Below are 8,763 nucleotides of genomic sequence, written 5' to 3' on the forward strand. Positions count from 1 at the left end.
TGCGTACATCAAGGAGTAGAAGTCATAGGTTAAGTGTGAAAGGTGAAATATTTAAAAGGAACCTGAGCAGGAACTTCGTCACTCAGGGGGTGGTGAAATGTGGAATGAGCTGCCAGTGGAAGTGGGGGATGCAGGTTCGATTGCAATATTTAAGAAAAAAATTGAGTACGTACATGGATGGGAGATGTATGTAATGGTTTGATCCAGGTGTGAGTCAAAGGGACTAAGCAGAGTAACAGTTTGGCATGGACTAGATAGAGTGAGATGCTTGTTTCCAAGCTGTAGCACTCCAAATATAAAGTTCTTGAGAATTTTATCAGGACTTAAAACAAGAAGAAGCATAATGAGGGGAGTCTCCTCTTAGGACTGATCTGAGCAAAATTCATTTCACTCAATTGTAAATCTTCATAGTTCCCAAACCATAGGGCTGAGAATGCTCTGCTATTTTATATGTTGTAGCCCTTTCTTTGGATTACATGGAAGTTTAGACGCTTGACTAAAAAATGGAGGTGGTGGGATTGCCAGAGTAGAATTCGAGTGCTTTTATATAGAATCAGAATTCAGAATTCAGAATTAGAATCAGAATCAGGTTTAATATCACTGATATATCTCATGAAATTCGTTATATAGCAGCAGCAGTGCACTGCAATACGTAAAAAGCTATAACTTACAATAAGAAATATATAAAACATTAAATTAAATGAGTAATGCAAAAAGAGAGCAAAAATAGTGAGGTAGTGTTGATAGGTTAATTAATTTTCTGCTCATAAATCTGATGGCGGAGAGGAAGAGGCTGTTCCTAAGGTGTTGAGTGTGTGTCTTCAGGCTCTTGTACCTCCTCTCTAATGGTTGTAATAAGAAAAGAGCATGTCCATAAGACCAGAAAACACAGAACAATTAGGCAATCCAGACCATCAAGTTTGTCCGCTATTCAATCATGACTGATTCATCATCCCTTGCAACTCTATTCTCCTGCCCTCTTCCCATAAACATTGACACCCCTTACTAATCAGCCTCCATTTTTAATTGTATCATACTTCATGGATATCTTGTGACTGTCTTATGAGGATGATGTAATGGTCTTGCAGATGTCACATGACGTAATTTTCCTGCCAGTGAGGTCACATGATGACCTGCTCTCAACCGGTATATAAAAGAGACTCCTGATGCGACGCGGTTAGGATTTCAGTTTAGTTTTGTGTTAGATACTCCGTTTTTGCTGCGTATTTGGCTGATGGGGTAGTTTTGTTTCAAAGTGGAGTTCTATTTTATATTATAAGTAGTACTGGAGAGTGAGGACCTTACCAAAATTCAGGAATTCGCCAAGTCGAGTAAAGTTGGTGTCCTTTGGCAGTTTTGTAAAGGATCGACCTGATTGATTCTTCGGTCAAGAGATAGTGACCAAAATAACTGAGATAACTCCTGCCAAAAGAGCAAGGAAGTTTGTGCAAGGTTCGCTCATCAGGAAAAAGGTCAAACAACAGGAATTCTGCAGATGCTGGAAATTCAAGCAACACACATAAAAGTTGCTGGTGAACGCAGCAGGCCAGGCAGCATCTCTAGGAAGAGGTGCAGTCGACGTTTCAGGCCGAGACTCTTCGTCAGGACTAACTGAAGGAAGAGTGAGTAAGGGATTTGAAAGTTGGAGCAACTTTCAAATCCCTTACTCACTCTTCCTTTAGTTAGTCCTGACGAAGGGTCTCGGCCTGAAACGTCGACTGCACCTCTTCCTAGGAAAAAGGTCAGTTCCTTTTAAGCCATTCATTTCCGTCGCTGTGAATCCTGCGGACAAGGCAGGTTCCGGCTGGGATCAGCAGTAACGAGACGTCTTTGAGGAATTCTTTACTTCAGGAAAGTCTCTCCTAATTGACTGCACAAATCTCTTGGACTTTCGAATTTACCATTCTAAGAACTGCGTTCGAATTTACCACTTTAAGAGCTGTTTTCGCATTTACCTTTTAAGAACTGTTCCAGAGTTGCCGTATAGCAGCTAACTTCCAGTTAAGTTAGTCGTTTAAATACAATTCGCTATTTTTGAGCAAAGTTTAATAAATGTTTGTTTGTCTTTATAAAACCTGACTCAATTCTATATTCATTGTTGCAGGACACATGACAATTTGGGGGTGCGTCTAGATTTGTTCCAATTTTGAGCTGAAGTGCTTGTTTATTTATCAAACTGATTTGGAAAAGGGAAATACCTAATTCTTTTGTTTGATTGTCTGTGGGTGGTTTTCGGCAGCAATGACTATTGACGACTTTATGGAATCACCAAACCCGGAGTTTTTAGCAAAGGCAAATAAGGGTGATGTACCCAAGATTGCTAGAAGGCTGGACCTTAAAGGAATTATGAAGGTTACAACAAAGCCCGTAATTCAGAGAAAAATTGCGGAACATTATATCCATTTGGGTGTTTTTGATGAAGCGGAGTTAGATAGGTTTCCTGTAATTAAAGGAGTTGATTTTACTGGAGAAATTTGAAAGGAGCACTCCTGTTGAAGTGAGGACATATTTAAATGAAAGGGACACTGCTACATTGCCAGAGACTGCTAAATTAGCTGTTGAGTATGCTTTGATTCTTAAGAATAAATTTTCTCCAGGTAGGACTTTTAAAAGGAAAAATAGCACAGAGAGTCAAGGTAAACCAGAAATTAAATCTGAAGTTAGTGAGAAAGGTAAGGATGAAGGGAGACATGTGAAGGAAAGACATTTTGGTCCTATTTGTAAGAAACCTGGACATGTAACAACTACACGAGGAAATCTGCAGATGTTGGAATTTCAAGCAACACACATAAAAGTTGCTGGTAAATGCAGCAGGCCTGATGAAGGGTCTCGGCCCGAAATGTTGACTGTACCTCTTCCTAGAGATGCTGCCTGGCCTGTTGCATTCACATGTGACAGCTAACTGTTTTCGATTGAAGAAGAAAGAGAAAGAAGCCGTCCCAGATGTTTGTGCGCAGCATTTTGAAACACCTGTAAATCCACAGAGTTCGATAAATACCAATGAAGTTTTGTCAGACTCTGACCAAGTTAAGAAGGGATATGAAAATTTTGTAACTGAAGTTTTTGTATCCTTGCAAGAGGGATCCAATCCTGTACCGATAGAAATACTTAGAGATACTGGAGCTTCTCAATCACTAATATTAGACAGTGTTCTATAGTTTAGTGATGAGTCTGACATTGGTGAGGTAAACTATATAAGAGGAGTTGGGAGTGCCCTTATGCCGATACATTTGCACAGAGTAAATTTAAGGTCAGGGTTAGTTACAGGGCTTGTTAAAGTAGGACTACGACCCAGTTTACCTGTGAATGATGTTTCTCTTTTGTTAGGAAATGACTTAGCAGATGGACTAGTTTTTCCTGAAGTACATTTGACAATAAAGTCTAATTCTGAGGTATCACAGATGGATTCTAAAACAGATTCTTCATGTGTTGTAACCTGAGCTATGGCTAAAAAGACCGATGTACAGGATAAGGTTGTTACCTATGACTGTTCAACTGGGGATGCAAATTTTGAGGATGTGTCAGAAACTTTCTTACCTTCATTATTTGATCAGGATTTTGGTAGTAAGTCTGACCATGAAGATTTGTCTTTATCTCGGAAGGAGATGATAGCACAGCAGGGTAGAGATCCGGAGATAGTTAAGTTAAAGGAACAATCTCTTCCGGATAGTGAAACTGAGAAGGTGCCAGTAGGATATTATTTTGAAAAGGGGTATTAATGAGAAAGTGGAGATCATCTACAATTCCTGCAAGTGAGGAATGGGAAGTTAATCACCAGGTAGTAGTTCCTAAAGTTTAACGAAATGAGATTTTAACTATGGCTCATAGTATGCCTTTGGGTGGCCAACTAGGTGTAAAGAAAACTATGGACAAGGTTTTAAAACATTTTTACTGGCCTAGTTTGAGAAAAGATGTGGCGACATTTTGCAGGACATGTCATACTTGTCAAATTGTAGGTAAACCTAATCAAGTTACTCCAGTGGCCCCACTGCAACTAATTCCAGCATTTGGTGAGCTGTTTTCCAAAATTATTATAGATTGTGTAGGCCCATTGCCAAAAACTGAAACTGAACATCAATATTTGTTGACCGTTATGTGCACAGCGACTAGGTTTCCAGAGGCAATACCTCTTAGGAATATAACAGCCAAAACTGTGACGAGGGCTCTTATAGAATTCTTTACTTATTTTGGGTTGCCTAAGGAAATACAATCTGATCAAGGTAGTAATTTTATGTCTGGATTGTTTCAGCAGATAGTTTATAAACTGGGAGCAAAACAGATGACCTCATCTGCATATCATCCAGAATCACAAGGAGCACTGGAGAGATTCCATTCTACCCTTAAAACTATGATTGGGACGTATTGTGTGGAAAATGAAAAGGACTGGGATGAAAGCGTACATTTACTACTTTTTGCAGTACGAGAGGCAGTACAGGAATTATTAGGTTTTAGTCCTTTTGAACTTGTGTTTGGGCATCGAGCTCTAGGACCTTTGGCCTTGTTGAAAGAAGAGTGGATTAATAAGGAGGTACACACTAATTTCCTGGATTATGTTTTAAAATTCAAGGAAAGATTATATAAAGCTTGTAGCTTAGCTAAGGAAAATTTAAAATTGGCTCAGGAGAAAATGAAAACTTGGTATGATAAGGAAGCTAGGATGAGGTTATTTAAGCCTGGAGATAAGGTGTTGGGTCTTTTCCTGGTGCAAATGAACCCATTACAAGCTAACTTTCATGGTCCTTATGAGATTAAATCTAAAGTAAATGATGTGGATTACGTGATTAAAAACTCTAGATCGAAGAAAGCCAACACAGCTGTGTCATATAAATATGATAAAACCGTATTATGAGAAACAGGCTGCTACTATGACTGTTGTGGTCAATAATGAGTCTGATCTTTCTAAAAACTTAATGGATGATTCATCTGAAACTCATTTGAAATCCAACATTATTTCTGCCAGGTTACCAAATTCAACAATTCTGGAAAATATTGATGAGAAATCAGCTCATTTACAGCCAGAGCAGAGAGAGCAGAAGAAACAGTTAATTTTAAAATATAGGGATTTATTTCCAGACGGTTCCTAGAAGAACCACCGTAGCTTCACATGAGGTAGATATTAGAGATGCAAAACCCATAAAACAACATCTGTTTCAGATGAACAGGGAGAAATGTGAACTTGATGAACAAGAAATTAAGTATATGTTAGAGAATAATATTATTAGACCTTCTAATTCGAATTGGAGTTCATCTTGTGTTATGGTGCCTAAGCCAGACAATAGTATTCGGTTTTGTACAGATTGCAGGAAGGTGAATGCTCTGACAAAAACGGATGCATATCCAATCCCTAGGGTAGATGATTGTGTGGATAAGGTTGGACAAGCAAAGTTCCTTACAAAGATTGGTTTGTTAAAAGGTTATTGGTGTGTTCCATTGAGGGAAAGGGGTAGAGAGATTTCTGCATTTGTAACCCCATCTGGATTATATGAATATAATGTTCTTCCATTTGGTATGAAGACTGCACCAGGTACTTTCCAGTGGATGATTAATAGTGTGATTCATTGGTTAAAAGATACAGATGCCTATATTGATGATTTAGTGACGGGAAATAATACTTAGAAAGCACATATACTGCGGCGGAGAAACTATTTGAAAGACATTCAAAAGCTAACTTAACTATTAACTTAGCTAAAAGTGAATTTGGTCATGCCACAGTGACCTACCTTGGTTATGTTGTAGGTCCGGGCTCAGTTAAAAAAAATGGTTAAGGAAATAAATCAAACTCCAATTTAGCAACAAAGTTTGATGTTACAGGAGTATAATATTTTGATAACTCATATTAAAGGTAAAGATAATGTGATTGCTGATTGTCTATCTAGATGTTAAATGTACAACGTAAATTTTTTTTTGTGGAGTGATATTTTAACCTTTGTAACATTCCTGTATATTAGTTTGCAAAATGCTGTATGATAATACTGTGTATATCGTGTAAGTTGTAAATTTTATACATTTGTATTTTTTTTTGTAAATAGTTAATTGTTAAAATTTTGCTCCTAAAAGACCAAAGTATTTTTTTGGCGGGAGTTGTTACATACTTCATGGATGTCTTGTGACTGTCTTATGAGGAAGATGTAATGGTCTTGTGGAGGCCACATGATGTAATTTTCCCGCCAGTGAGGTCACACGATGACCTGTTCTCAACAGGTATATAAAAGAGACTCCTGATGTGAGGCAGTTGGGTTTTCAGTTTAGTTTTGTGTTAGATACTCCGTTTTCGCTGCGTATTTGGCTGATGGGGCAGTTTTGTTTTAAAGTGGAGTTCTACTTTCTATTGTAAGTAGTACTGGAGAGTGAAGACCTTACCAAAATTCAGGAATTTGCCGAGTCGAGTAAAATTAGTGTAGTTCGGCAGTTTTGTAAAGGATCGACCTTATTGATTCTTCAGTCAAGAGATAGTGACCCAAATAACTGAGATAACTCCTGCCAAAAGAGCAAGGAAGTTCGTGCAAGGTTCGCTCACCAGGAAAAAGGTCAGTTCCTTTTAAGCCGTTTATTTCTGTCATCGTGAATACTGCGGACAAGGTAGGTTCCGGCTGGGATCAGCAGTAACGACACGTCTTTGAGGAATTCTTTACTTCAGCAAAGTCTCTCCTAATTGACTGCACAAATCTCTTGGACTTTTGAACTTACCATTCTAAAAACTGTGTTCAAATTTACCACTTTAAGAACTGTTTTCGCATTTACCTTTTTAAGAACTGTTCCAGAGTTGCCTTATAGCAGTTAACTTCGGGGTTAAGTTAGTCGTTTAAATACATTTCGCTATTTTTGAGCGAAGTTTAATGTTTGTTTGTTTTTATAAAACCTGACTCAATTCTATATTCATTGTTGCCGGTCACGTGACAAATATCCTCAATGACTTGATCTCCACAGCCATCTGTGGCAATGAATTTTACAGATTCACCACTCTCTGATGAAGAAATTCCTCCTCATCTATGTTCTAAAGGGGTGTCCTTTAATTCTGAGACTGTCCTCTCTGGTCCTAGGCTCACTCACTACAGGAATCATCCCATCCATACCCACTCTATCTTGGCCTTTAAGTATTCAATAGGTTTCAATGAGATGCCCCCTCATTCTTCTAAACTCCAGTGAGCACAGGTCCAGAGCCATCAAACGCTCCATGTACATTAACCCTTCCTGAGTGTTGTGGGTGATGAGGGTTTATAGCAATGGATAATGTCTTTTTGAGGCATCACCTTTGAAAACGTCCTCAATCCTGGAAAAGTTATTGTCCATGATGGAGCTGGATGAGTTTGCAGCCCTCTTCAGAAATGTGCTGGTTCGTAAGTTAATTGTTTATTGTAAATTTTCTTGTGATTAGACTAATGTTACTGGGCATTGTGGTTTGTTGGGCTGGAAGGGCTCGATCCATGCTGGATCTCTAAATAAATAAAAAGTAAATAAAATGTCAGCATAGTGGCAGTGGAGAGACTACACGTGAAAACTCTAGACCAACCAGTGATGTTAATGTGATCACCAGGTTCAGGCACAGCTCTTACCCTACAACCATCAGGCTCCTGAACCAGCGTGGACAACTTCACTCACCCCAATGCTGAAATGATTCTACAAAAAATGAACTCACTTCAAAGATTCTACAACCCATGTTCTCAGTATTATTTATTTATTTATTGTTATGATGATGAAGATTAATATTATTATTAGTTTTTTTCTATATTTGCACTGTATGTTTTGCACATTGATTGTTTGTGTGTAGTTTCTTATTGCTTCTGTTGTATTTCTTTGTTCTACTGTGAGTTCCTGTATGAAAATGAAGTCAGGACAGAAATGCTGACTTCGATAATAAATTTAATATGATTTTTGACTGTCCATTAACAGGATGGGTCAAGTTGGCCTCAGGGTAGAAGCTCCAGCTTTTTAAGGTCAAGATTAAGATTCAGCTTCAGACACTCTAGAGAAGACAATCCAAGTTTGTTCAGCCTTTCCTTAATCTCCTGGAGGGAGTTTAAGTTGGAGAATAAGTGCTGGTGTGGCCAATGAGATCCACATGCTTTGAGAGAATAAAGAAATCCAGATGATTTCATGCTCCTTAAGGTAATAAAATAGGGTGCTATGGTAACGTAGCAGTTAGCACAACACTATTACAGCTCAGAGCATTCCAGAGTTCAGAGTTCAATTCTGGCACCGTCTGTACCTTCTCCCCGTGACAATGTGCGCTTATTCTGGGTACTCCATTTACCTCCACAGTCCAAAAATGTGCCAGTTAGTAGGTTAATTGTTTATTGTAAATTGTCTTGTGATTAGACTAAAGTTAAATAGGTGGGTTGCTGGGCATTGTGGCTTGTTGGGCTGGAAGGGCTTGTTCTGTGCTGGATCTCTAAATAAATAAAAATTGAATAAAATGTCAGCATATTGGCAGTGGAGAGACTCTAGACCAGCCAGTGATGTTAATGTGATGTAAATGCTGTTACCTACTTTATGACCCTTCCAAGGCTCATGTTTTTTGTCACTGTCAGTGCACAGACCCAATCTAACAGCAGCAGAGAAGTCCACAGTGAACAAGGATCTGAGATATCACCACAGTTAGAAAGTGACAGAAGGCACCTACAGCACCCAGGCAAATTCAGATCTATTTATTTATCACATGTATATTGAAACATACAGTAAAATGGGTCATTTGTGTTCACAACCAACACAACCTAAGGATGTGCTGCGGGCAGCCTGCAAGCGTTGCCACATATCCTAGTGCTT

Source organism: Mobula birostris, chromosome 4 (genome assembly GCF_030028105.1).
Source record: "Mobula birostris isolate sMobBir1 chromosome 4, sMobBir1.hap1, whole genome shotgun sequence".
Lineage (NCBI taxonomy): Eukaryota > Metazoa > Chordata > Chondrichthyes > Myliobatiformes > Myliobatidae > Mobula > Mobula birostris.